The sequence below is a fragment of the Hyperolius riggenbachi genome, chromosome 9 (assembly GCF_040937935.1).
Source record: "Hyperolius riggenbachi isolate aHypRig1 chromosome 9, aHypRig1.pri, whole genome shotgun sequence".
In the NCBI taxonomy this organism is placed as follows: Eukaryota; Metazoa; Chordata; class Amphibia; order Anura; family Hyperoliidae; genus Hyperolius; species Hyperolius riggenbachi.
This window is the reverse complement of record NC_090654.1, coordinates 233,696,254-233,708,348: the sequence shown is the minus strand read 5'-3', so window position 1 is coordinate 233,708,348 and position 12,095 is coordinate 233,696,254. Positions and strand designations below refer to the sequence as shown.

The 12,095-nt window shown below is 43.1% G+C and overlaps 1 protein-coding gene and 1 non-coding gene across 4 annotated transcripts in view; both read left to right on the top strand.

Moving 5' to 3' along the window:
- The window catches only part of MDGA2 (MAM domain containing glycosylphosphatidylinositol anchor 2), a 1,075,710-nt gene that overhangs the window by 860,206 nt on the left and 203,409 nt on the right, over positions 1-12,095 (top strand). The gene's annotated exons all lie outside the window — the stretch shown is intronic.
- TRNAN-GUU (transfer RNA asparagine (anticodon GUU)) lies at positions 3,414-3,487 on the top strand. The gene has a single exon. It is a non-coding gene; the product is annotated as a tRNA-Asn (tRNA).

Here is a 12,095-nt window from a genome sequence, read left to right as displayed (position 1 = left end):
AAGGCGCTATACAAATACTGCCATTATTATTACAAAGTCACTGGACCTGACAGGGTCCAGGGTGGGACAATTGGAGCAGCCATTCGTTTTGGGGTAGCTTGAGCAAGTTAGTAGTGAACGCTAGAGCAGTAGTGTGCCTACTTTTGAACATTTTATTTGCACTGCCACACTAAGCTGCACTGCTTGAACAATGTAGTTTAGTGAATCAACCCCTACTGATGATTTGTATGTGAGCCAGATGTAGCCATCAAAAAAGCTAAATCTGGCTCCAGAGCCATAGGTTTCCTACCCTTGCTTTAAAGGATACCTGAGAGGGATATGGGGGAATGGGATGGCATATGTATTTACTTTTAAAACATACCAGTTGCCTGGCATCCTGCTGATCTCTATAGCTTCAATAGTATCTGGATCACATGCCTGAACCAAGCATGCAGCTTGCAACTTAAATTCAACTAGATTAATTCGAACTTCAGTCAGAAACATCTGATCTGCTTGCTTGTGCAGGGTCTATGACTTTTGTATTAGAGGCAGAGGATCAGCAGGACAGCCAAATGGTATTGTTCAAAAGGAAATAAATATGGCAGCCTCCATAACCCTCTCAGTTCAGGTGTCCTTTAAATGTCCCTACATTAGTCAAAATATATATTATTATTATTATTATTATTATTATTTATATTATCTTGAAGCTTCATTTGGATGGTTAACAGAAAGCAAGGTGAACGGTAAAAAAAAACCACACACTGGATTAAACATGATCGAGGTGGCTGTTATGGACCATCTCAGCAAAGAATCTAAAATGTGTATAGAAGTAGGGAAATTATGCCTATGCGTATCATCATTTGCATTTACGCATCATAATAGTAATGTGAAGCTCTCGTACATGCTATTGCTACATAGTGTATGTTACATAGGATAGTGGGTACAAGCCAAAAAAAAAATATTTTTCAAAAACACCTTGTTTTTGAAAATATCAATTTTAAAAATACAAAGAAAAATGTTTTTTAAATTGTTATTTTTCTGAGTTTAAAAAACATTTTTCTTTGCATTTTTAAAATCGATTTTCTAAAAAACGGCAAGGTCTTTTTGAAAATGTCTTTCTTTTTGACTTGTACCCACTATTCTCCTTGACATATGTAGCAATTTTGGTAGTCATAGCTTGTGTGGGAACAGTGAAGGAAAGGCTGCACATCCCTAAACACATGCTGCAATTGAATGCAGATTTGCATATGATTTGCATCTGAATTGAATGCGAAGTGTGCAGAAAGTCTATTTATGTGCTGCACACATGAGCTGGTGGGCATTTCAGATGCAGCCTTAGTAGTATGCGCTGGGGTTCTCCTCGCCCTAGCTTGTGTGGGGCCTTTGCTATTCACCTCCAAAGTCGGCACAAAATTACGTGTAAATTACAGGTAAATTCATGCGTATTTATGAATGCTTATACAAAGTCAATTGAATTAACAATTCGTAATTACATATAGCCATAAATGCGAAAATTTATGCAAAATTTTGCGTAATCATGATTACGATCATTATTGTATAGAAGCCTCCACAAAGATCTGGCATGCTGGACCTCTAGCAACATCAACACCCAACCAACAACTGCCACCAGAGCTTATTGTTCACCTCATCACCACCCTATCTGCTGAAAGCCGCTCCACCATGCACAGTGTATCATCCCTCCTCCCCTTCTGTAGCAAAATAACATGTCGCTAGCCTTTGGGGTAGCTAAATGTCTGTACTGGTCTGGATCGTGAACAGTTTACCTAAGTGATCAAGTCCCTATCCCTGCAGCCGGCATTACTCATATGAGTGTATGAGGGTTAAAGCGGAATATAACCCTGCATTTCAACTTTGCTCTAAAACATTATTTACAGTATATTATATGCAACCAGCATTTTTTTTTTACTAGACCAGCATTGGAAGGGTTACACAGGGCTTTAAAGTTCCTGGAGATTTCTGCAGACCCATCGGAAGCTGACATAGATACATTTTGTTTACATAAATGTATCTAAGTGTGGCATGTGACTCACTGTCTCTGACTGAGAAGGAGCTAGAGGACAGCCAAAGAGTGTGTAACATTTCTCAATAGACACATTTAACTAAATAGAATGTATCTATCTAAACTTCTGCATATCTCTCCACGGAACTTTAAACCTCTGTGTTTAACCCTTCCAATGCTGGTCTAGTAAAAAAAAATGCTTTTTGCATATAATTTGCTGTAAATACTGTTTTAGAGCAAAGTTGAAATGCAGGGTTATATTCCGCTTTAAGAGCTGCAAACACACATACAAGTGTCACCCCACTGCCTGTGCTAAATGCTTGCAGCTACCTGGCAGATCAATGTACGCAGATGACATGACACGCATGAAGAAAGTACGTTAACTGTTCAGTCACGCTGATCAGGTGATCCCCACATGCTACAAGCCCTGTACAGGTATACAGCAGGGAGTGAAAGTAACACAATTTTTGGGACTGATAAAAACAATAGAACAATGGTGGTGTCATTGGCCACAGTAATGTCCTATAGAAAAGGAGGAGCTTAAAATGGGTTCAGTGCTAAAAACTAGGCAAGCTCAAATGTACCAAAATCTGATTCGGGTACATTCAAATTCGGGTCCGGGGAAGATTCGGATTCGGTTGCGATCAGTTTGGGGTCGGTAACAACATTAGGGAAGAAATTTGTGTTCGCGAATTCGGATGTGTTTTTTTAGGGGAAATCAGTGATCCTCCTTCTGCCCCTCCTGCCCCCTCCTGCTCCTCCTCTGGAGGAGGATCTTGTCTTCCGGGGATTTGTAGGATGTCAAAATCACGCTCACATACATTGACCAGGAATCAAACCCAGGTCAACTGCTTTGAAGGCAGCTATGCTCACCACTATACCACCAACACTACAGGCTGAAGCCAGCCTAGCTGGCCTGGGAAGGATGAAAAGCTAGGTGGCCATGCAACCATTCCTGCTAACCTAAAGCTTACTTGTGGCAAAAAACACATTGGCTTAAGACTTTACCAAATCCAATGCTCCAATATGGGGAAGCTTCTCTGTTTGCTGTGGTGTCACAGTTCACTCATCTCTTCAACTACAAGAAAGGCCCAGGAGTAGTCTTAGCTACCGTAATATCTATGTTACGGCAGGACCCTTATTACACTTTCTCTTACAGGGCTATGGAAACTGTTTTGCCCATGCGATAAAGCGAGGTGCACAAATGAAATCATGCCTAGCAGAGGATGGTTTCGATCCATCAACCTCTGGGTTATGGGCCCAGCACACTTCCGCTGCACCACTCTGCTGCCGCACAGGACATGCTTCGTTGTAGGAAAAAGTGGCGTTAAACTTCTTGGAGCAGACTTACTTCCTCCCTCCAAAAGACACACATACATCCCCATAAAATCATTTAGCACCAACTGCATGCACAGTCTCTGTGGCACAATTGGTTAGTGCGTTCGGCTGTTAACCGAAAGGTTGGTGGTTCAAGCCCACCCAGGGACGGCCTTGCCTTTTGTGGTCAACAGTTGTCCGAAGAGAACCCCAGATAGCCATGTAGATTTATCTCTCTCCCTAGTGCAGAGTGGTGCAGCGGAAGCGTGCTGGGCCCGTAACCCAGAGGGAGGAGGAGAGTTCTAGGTTTTTTAGATGCAGATAGTTGAACCAAATCCGAATTAAACCCGAATTTGCGATCATTCGGCCGAATTTGAGAGGCACTATTCAAATTTGTCAACAGTATCAGAGTTCAGATTCGAATTCGGCAACCATGAAAATTGACCCGAATTTTCGGGTACATAACAAATTCGCGAATTTGGAGAGCAACCCTGCTAAAAACAAACATTTGCTTAAGCTACACTAGTTGCCTTAGTTAAGGTATACCAGCCTCCCAGTATCCTCCATACTATCCAGCTTTATAATACCCTCTAAAAGTTGCTCTAGCATTCCCTCCTTCAGACCCCCATGTCAAAATGTGCTACGCTCCCTAAAGTTACCAATAATTTAGCTGCTACCCACTGTCAGGAACTGAAACATCTGATTACTGACAGACGTTAGGGTACAGCACTGGGACACATGATACAATAAAATCATGCGATTTTACGACAATTCGATAAAAACGATCGGATTTCACATTGTAAAAAATGTTTTTCTGATCGATTCATATGAAAATTGAATGGTGTGTGGTAGATTGTCCGTTTCTTAATATATACTCTCAAGCAATTTTTTCTGAGTTTTCAATCATTTTTTTTCATAACTGGGTAAAAATTGAACATGTGTGATACAGTAGTCAGTTTTTGAAATGTTACTATCAGTCAGAAAAATAGATTGCAATTCTTGAATTGAAAAGATATTTAAAAAATTGTATGGTGTGTGGCCATCTTTCATGTGCTGCCTGTGACTGCTGGAGCATAAGCTGGCCACTGTAACTGGTAGACTGCGAAGCAGGGCCATTTTTAGGCATAGGCAATCCAGGCCCATGCCTGTGGTGACAATTGAAGGAGGGGCACCACAGAGCTATTCTTAACACACTGTCAGTGGTGTAGTGGCCTTGCAGCATTGGGTCCCCGGTTAGAATCCCAGTCAGGGCACTGTATGCAAGGAGTTTGAATGTTTCCCCGTCTCTGGGTGGGTTTCATCCAGGCACTCTGTTTTCCTCCCACATCTCAAAAACATACAGATAAAATACTCACTCCTCTCATCGAGTGCCTTACTCCCTTCTTCCCTATGCCGGGTCTAGATGAGAGTGTAAATGAGAGGTTACTCTCAAGAGGTGCTAGTAAAAAAGGGTGCCGCCATAGACTGCAATGCAAAATATCGGCTATTCAGCGCCCGACAGGAAAAAAGGGCACCCGAGAAATAGCGGTTACAGGGATCGTGTTAACAAAAGTTTTCGTTTACAGAATAAGGTTTATAACAAATATCGTTTACAAGTTCGTTTTGAGTTTGTGTTATACTTATTTTTTCGTTTTTAAATTTCGCTTATATCATTTTATACTTATTATTTAGTTTAAAAATTTCGCTTACAAAAGTAGAACAACTAAATTTTCGTTTACACTTCTTTGATCATTTAAAAATTTGTTTTCACATGTATAATGCGTAAATACCGTTTTCAACCTTGTTGTATTAGAAATACATCGCTTTTAGTATTAACTTTGTTTTTACACTTATAATGCGTTGATTATAGTTACTAAAATATCGCTTTTAATATTACTGGTATTTTAAGGTTGTTTTTACACTTATAATGCGTTGATTATAGTTACTAAAATATCGCTTTTAATATTACTGGTATTTTAAGGTTGTTTTTACACTTATAATGCATTGATTATAGTTACTAAAATATCACTTTTAATGTTACTGTTATTTTAAGATTTCTAATGCTTGTAAGGCTATCTATTGTATTGTATATATTTATATATACTTTTCTCTATTTATAATATTAATGTATACGTGATTTTAAGGCTATTTTAAGGCTATTTATTCTATTACAAATATATAAATTATTTTATTTATGTTATTTGTAGAGAAGTATTTTAAGGATTAAATATATTATTGTTTATATGTGTTTAGGGTGTTTGTGCGGTGGGGATGATTAGGTTTAGGCATTACCAGTGGGGTCTAGGGGTTAGGGATAGGTACAGGGAGGGTTAGGTATAGTAACAGTATAATATACGCAATCAGGGGGTGGTTAGGGTTAGGCACCACCAGGGGGGTGGTTAGGGTTAAGCACCACCAGGGGGGTCTTAGGGTTAGGCACCACCAGGGGGGTCTTAAGGTTAGGCACCACCAGGGGGGTCTTAGGGTTAGGCACCAACCGGGGGGTCTTAGGGTTAGGTACCACCAGGGGGGTCTTAGGGTTAGGCACCACCAGGGGGGTCTTAGGGTTAGGCACCACCAGGGGGGTCTTAGGGTTAGGCACCAACCGGGGGGTCTTAGGGTTAGGCACCACCAGGGGGGTCTTAGGGTTAGGCACTACCAGGGGGGTCTTAGGATTAGGCACCACCAGGGGAGTCTTAGGGTTAGGCACCACCAGGGGGGTCTTAGGGTTAGGCACCACCAGGGGGGTCTAGGGGTTAGGGATAGGTACAGGGAGGGCTCTGTGTGAGAGTAAGGTTAGGTATAGTTACAGCACAATATATGTAATATATACAATTTATTAAATTATATATATTTAAACAAAGAGGGGTCTAGGGGTTAGGGATAGGAATAGGGAGAGATCTGTGTGAGCCTACAGTTTGGTATAATTACAGTAAACTATCTGTAAAACCTACCATTGCATTGCTATGCTTAATACAAGTGTAAATATCGTTTTTGTTATAGATGATATTTGACGTTTCTTTTCAGAATTCATTTTTTTGTTATAGACGGTATTTTGCTATTTCATTTCCGTTTATTTAACCTATTTAGCACTAAATTTTTGTTTACAGCCCCTTAAAAGAAAAATATGGTTTTGCATTGAAACTTACAATTTCGGCTATACCCCGCGCCCTTTTTTCCAGGCGCCCTTTTTTGATACACGCACTCTCGGGATTCCATTGATTTCCCATCCGTTAAGGGCTCCTTAACCTCCTTAGCGGTATGCCCAACACTGTGTCGAGCATACCGCTCTGTGGCCCCAGGAGGCCCCCATAACTAAATAATTGTTCCAAATGACTGTAAAGCCTGGGCTAGCTAGTAAAAGTGTCGGGCACCCGCCGCTCCCCTGCGATAACCCCCCCCCCCCGATTCCCCCATTTATACATTACCCCCCCCCTGGATCCAGCGATCGCACAGCCTCCCTGCACAGCTCCGGTCTCTCTATGGGGAGGATCGGGTTTGCACATGATGTCATGACGTCGGCGAAGTCATGATGTCATGTGTGAGCTTCCCCATAGTAAAGACCGGAGTTGTCCCGGGAGGCTGCGCCGATCGCTGGATCCAGGTTGGGTAATGTATAAACGGGGGAGTGGCAGGGATTGGAGGGTGCCGGACACTTCTACTAGCTAGCCTAGTTCTAGCTATAGGGTTTACAGTCATTTGGGACAAATATTTAATTATCGGGCAAAAAGTAACAGAACATCCTGAGTGGCGTAACACTCAGGAGGTTAATACTGCAGTTTCTCTAGTTACCTAAAACTTGGGGTCACCTCTCGCTACTTAACCAGTTCAGCCTTCAGTCGTTTTCACTTTATGCATCCGAGCAATGTTCACCTCCCATTCATTAGCCTATAACTTTATCACTACTTATCACAATGAACTGATCTATATCTTGTTTTTTCCGCCACCAATTAGGCTTTCTTTGGGGGGTACATTTTGCTAAGAGCCACTTTACTGTAAATGCATTTTAACAGGAAGAATAAGAAAAAAAATGAAAAAAAATCATTGTCAGTTTTCGGCCATTATAGTTTTAAAATAAAACATGCCTCCATAATTAAAACCTACGTATTGTATTTGCCCATATGTCACGGTTATTTCACCGTTTAAATTATGTCCCTATCACAATGTATCGCGACAATATTTTATTTGGAAATAAAAGAGCATTTTTTCCGTTTTGCATCCATCACTGTTTACAAGCTTATAAAAAAAAAATAGAGCGAAATATTTCATCTTTACATAGATATTTAAAAAGTTCAGACCCTTAGGTAAATATTTATGTGGTTTTTTTTTTATAGCAATGTTTTTTTTTTTTTTTATCAAACATTTTATGTGGGCATTTTTGGGAGGGTGGGATATAAATAGTGTTTTATTGGGGGAAATATTTGTGTATTGTAATGTTTTTTTACTTTTGCTTGTAGTTTTACTTTTTGGCCACAAGATGGCAATCTTGAGTTTGTTTACATGACGTCACTCTAAGCGTACAATGTACGCTTAGAGGGACAGAGCTTCAGAAAAAGCGTAGCTTCCAAGAGAAGCTGTCGCTTTTTCAGCAGGGGAGAGGAATCAGTGATCGGGCACCTTAGCCTGATACATTGATTCCTGGGCTACCGAATCCGCGGCCGGGAGTGCGCGTGCACGCGCGCGATCGGCCGCGGGAGCACGCGGACGCGCACGTGGCCTCCTGGACGTAGGTACTACGTCCTGGAGGCATAAATGGTTAATACTGAGGATACCTCTGGCTATCTAATACTAAGCAGCACCTGTAGCTACCTATGGTGGGCACGTGAAGTAAGGGAGAAGTGACAGCTGGGCTAGTCAGCACACTGACTGTGCAGTTTGTTGGGGGTTTGTAGGTTCATGGAGGGCAAAGTCTAGGGTGCCAGGACATCTGGGCTCCAGTGAGGTAAATCCGGGCCTGCACACCGTACACTTTTTTGGCTTTGGATGGAGCAACTGCTATTCAGTGCATTTTTGAAAATAAAGAAATCCCTGTGAACACCCCCCCCCCCCCCCCCATGAGGAGATGAGCTAGTGCAAAACCTGTCGGTCTGTCAGATTGCTACTACCTACTGTAAGTGACAGCAACATAGGAGAAAAGTAATTTATGACTTATTTTACTTTAGAAGAAATTTACTTTTTAATTGTATATGTTTCCATATATTTTAAATTTTCGTGACAGAGGTTCTTGATAGGACAGGTGCTGTTATTGTGCTAATTAAGCTGTTATTGTTTTAGATTCAGCCCATATTGATTGGTATTGGTGTATGCAAAACAAATTATTTTTGTAGACAACCACCTTCCTATACACAAAATGAAGGGGGGAAGGTGTCGTTTCCTTGCCTGGGACAACAAACTAGCCTGAAACGAACCTGCTGAGAATAAGAATTGGAGTTGGAAGAAGCTGAGGGGAGTGTGAATGCACATCTTGAGTAACCCCTAAACATCACCAACACCGGAAAAAGTGAAGTGCTGGCACTGCTGAGGGGGATGTGGGTAATCAGGAAATAGGTTTGGAAAGAGATAACCTGTATGTTACCTCCAGGACACCGTAGTTCTTATCCAGAATCACTGTGGGATAGCTGACTGCTTGAAAAAGAAAGTGTCCAAATTGTTAACCTAACAATAGCAACTACCATTGGGCAGCATTAAATTTCATTTGGAGTGCACCGGGTTCTGCTTAGTCACTAAAGTAATCTTTGCTGTATTCGATGGCAGCTGACTCACTTAATAACTGCTGCTGTTCGGTGATACTTTAATCCATTGTTATTGCTATTTTTGTCATATGATGAGTGCGTCAGGGAACAAAAAACTTTACTGAACAGTAGTGGAACTCAGTAGAACATATGATAGCTGAACATTAGCTCAGGGTGCAGACTGAAAACATAGGAATGCACAGTATCCTGAACCAGGGGTGTAACAATAGTTCCCATGCGAGGGGTATAGGGTCTGCTCCTTCTCCTAACCATCTTGCAGAGCATTAGCATAGTTGAGCTATGTGATTACATTTACCACATCCTGCTGCCTCACATATCCTCTTCCTCCCTGCAACCCGCTGGGCTGAATACAAGGTATGCAGCACAGAGCGAGTGGCTGTTGGGAGGAAGAGGAGGTGAGAGGCGGCGGGATAAGGCAAATATAATCACATAGCTCTGCTGCATGAATACTTGGGAAAGGACGGAGAGGTGGAGCAATCTGTGTCACTGGCCATTTCCAGTAGGGAGCATCTGCAGGGGGGGAGCCCAGGATCATTTTATTTGCTGGTGGCCTAGGCATACCTTGTTGTGTCCCTGGTCTAGACCTTCTCCGAAGAACAGCTAACTGTCTCCCAAGAGAGCCAGACGTAGTGTTATACTGTTATGTTAGCAGAAATATCTACTGTATATAATGTTAATGTTACTCACCAGGTTGGTTGGCACTAAGACAACCACGGGGGTATTTCCTTATGGGCTATTCCCATAATTCAACACAGCCTGGATAAAAATGGCCCTACTCTCCAAGTGTTCTCCTTGATCACCACTGGATGTGTGTGTTTGAGGGGTAGAGCTTAACCACCGCTTCCACTAGGGTTGGGAGTAGGTACAAAAACTATTCTGTATGTGAGGTGTGGCCTCATAGAATGAGTCTCTGAGGTTACTACCTTACCTCTTAATGGGTGACAGTCTGTATAGTTCAATTGTATTCCTTAATCTTTTGGGCACCGCCTATATTAGAGCCTATGCTGCACTTGTGGCTGTTCTAGCCTGATGCTAGAACAGCCACAAGTGCAGAATCTACGCCGCCCACCTTTTCCAATCCGGCGCGATCGTGCGCACCCAAGAGGGGATATTAAACTGTCATTTGACAGCTGACATTTCCCCTTAGTTATCAGAAGCCAGCGCATATGAAGAGGATCCACTCACCTCCCTGCCATTCCCACGACAATCAGCACTCCCCCCGCTAATTCTGACCCCAATGCCAGGTCCCGGCTTGATGACATCATCAAGCCGTGACCCGGAACTAGCAGCAGTTCGAGCGGGGATGCCGGCGAAAGCGGAGGGGTCCACAGTGGCTCATTACTGGAGCCTGGGAGGTGAGTAAAGCTGCATACAGGCACCTGGCCACACAGGAATACGATGCCCAGCAAGCCCCTGCAGGGATCCGGCCGCCCCCAAACCCGCCTGACCCCCCCAAAACGCCCCCCCGCATGCAAATTTGCCTGGTCCATAAGGGGGATTAGGCAGCTGGTCCCTGAAGGGTTAACCGCGCCTTTAGTCAAAACACATTTTGCAGGATGCAAAATAGGCATAACTACAGGGGAGCAGCCACTGCTAGGGATGGTCGCTGGATTCCGCGGAATTAAGAATTCCATGATTCCGGCCGGAATTTGGTGATTCCGTTCTGTTGTGACGGAACGGAATCGCTATATCACTATGGCGAAATTTCCGCGGAAAAAAAATGAAATTCCGTGGAATTTTACGGAATGCAATTTTTTTTCCCACTGAACTGATTTCTGCCTAATAAGAAGAATTTCTGCTCGACAGACTTCCTTATTTCCTTCCAGGGAATTGTAGGATTTCAAAGGCCGCAAAAAGTTTAGAACCGGCCCTTACAGTTCATCACAGATAAACACTTGGTCACTGGGGGAGTTAGAAGGACCCCTATACTCCTAGACAGGCAGATGCATAGAGGGTGGCACAGTGACTATAACTCCCACATTGCAACACTAGAGTCTCAGGTTTGAATCTCAGCTCAGACAATATCTGCAGGGTCGTAATGCTGGTATTTGGCTCTTTTGACGAATACGATTGCAGACCCCTGGTCTCGGGGTAAGTGTGCATGGAGGAGCTGTACGTGGGGGAAGGGGAAGGGGCTGCAAATTAAATAGAAAGGCTTGTTGTGCACTGAATTAGGAGAACAGACAAATCCCTGCAGATAGTGCCTGAGCTGAGACTCTAGTGTTGCAATGTGGGAGTTATAGTCACTGTGCCACCCTCTATGCATCTGCCTATCTAGGAGTATAGGGGTCCTTCTAACGCCCCCAGTGACCAAGTGTCTATTTGTTATGAACTGTAAGGGCCGGTTCTAGACTTTTTGCAGCCTAAGGCAAACTTGTGAGGATGCAGCCCTCCCCCACCATTTGGAATGATCGCACAGCACCCAACAATTTACTTTGCTTCATTTAATGTTCTCACATGACATGCTGCAGCTAAACACAATAGCACACTGGCTGGCTGGCTGTGAGTCTGTGACAAACTGCTCACCCTCAGCCACTCCATTCCTCCTCAGTCAGGACAGCAGTGTCATCTCCTCCCTTCTGCTGTGCAAGTCAAATAATACACTTTCTGGAGCTCTGCACATCCATGCAGATAGATAATTCGGGTACAGCCTCTGTATGAAAGTGCTGCCATGTCTCCCGCTGTACAAATAAAACACTGCTGTTCTCCTGCCTCCCTCCTCCTCACTCACTGTCAGACTCCTCACACAGCACAACAAGCTGCTTTTCCCTAATGATGACATCTTCACCTCGCTCTCCTCTCGCTTCTCCTCCTGCTCTGACTGCACAGTACAAACATGCTGCCCCTGTAATCTCTGCGCCTGATGCAAATGTTTCACCTTGCTTCATGAGAGAACCGGCCCTGTAAACTACATCTACAAAATTGTACTCTGATCTTAGTACATGGTGGAGCTGCTGCTGGTACTGTTACTGCTGCCTCAGAATTTATCTCACTACATTTTAATAGGTCTAATTTCCAAATGAATGGCTGCCATCCTAGCTAAATCC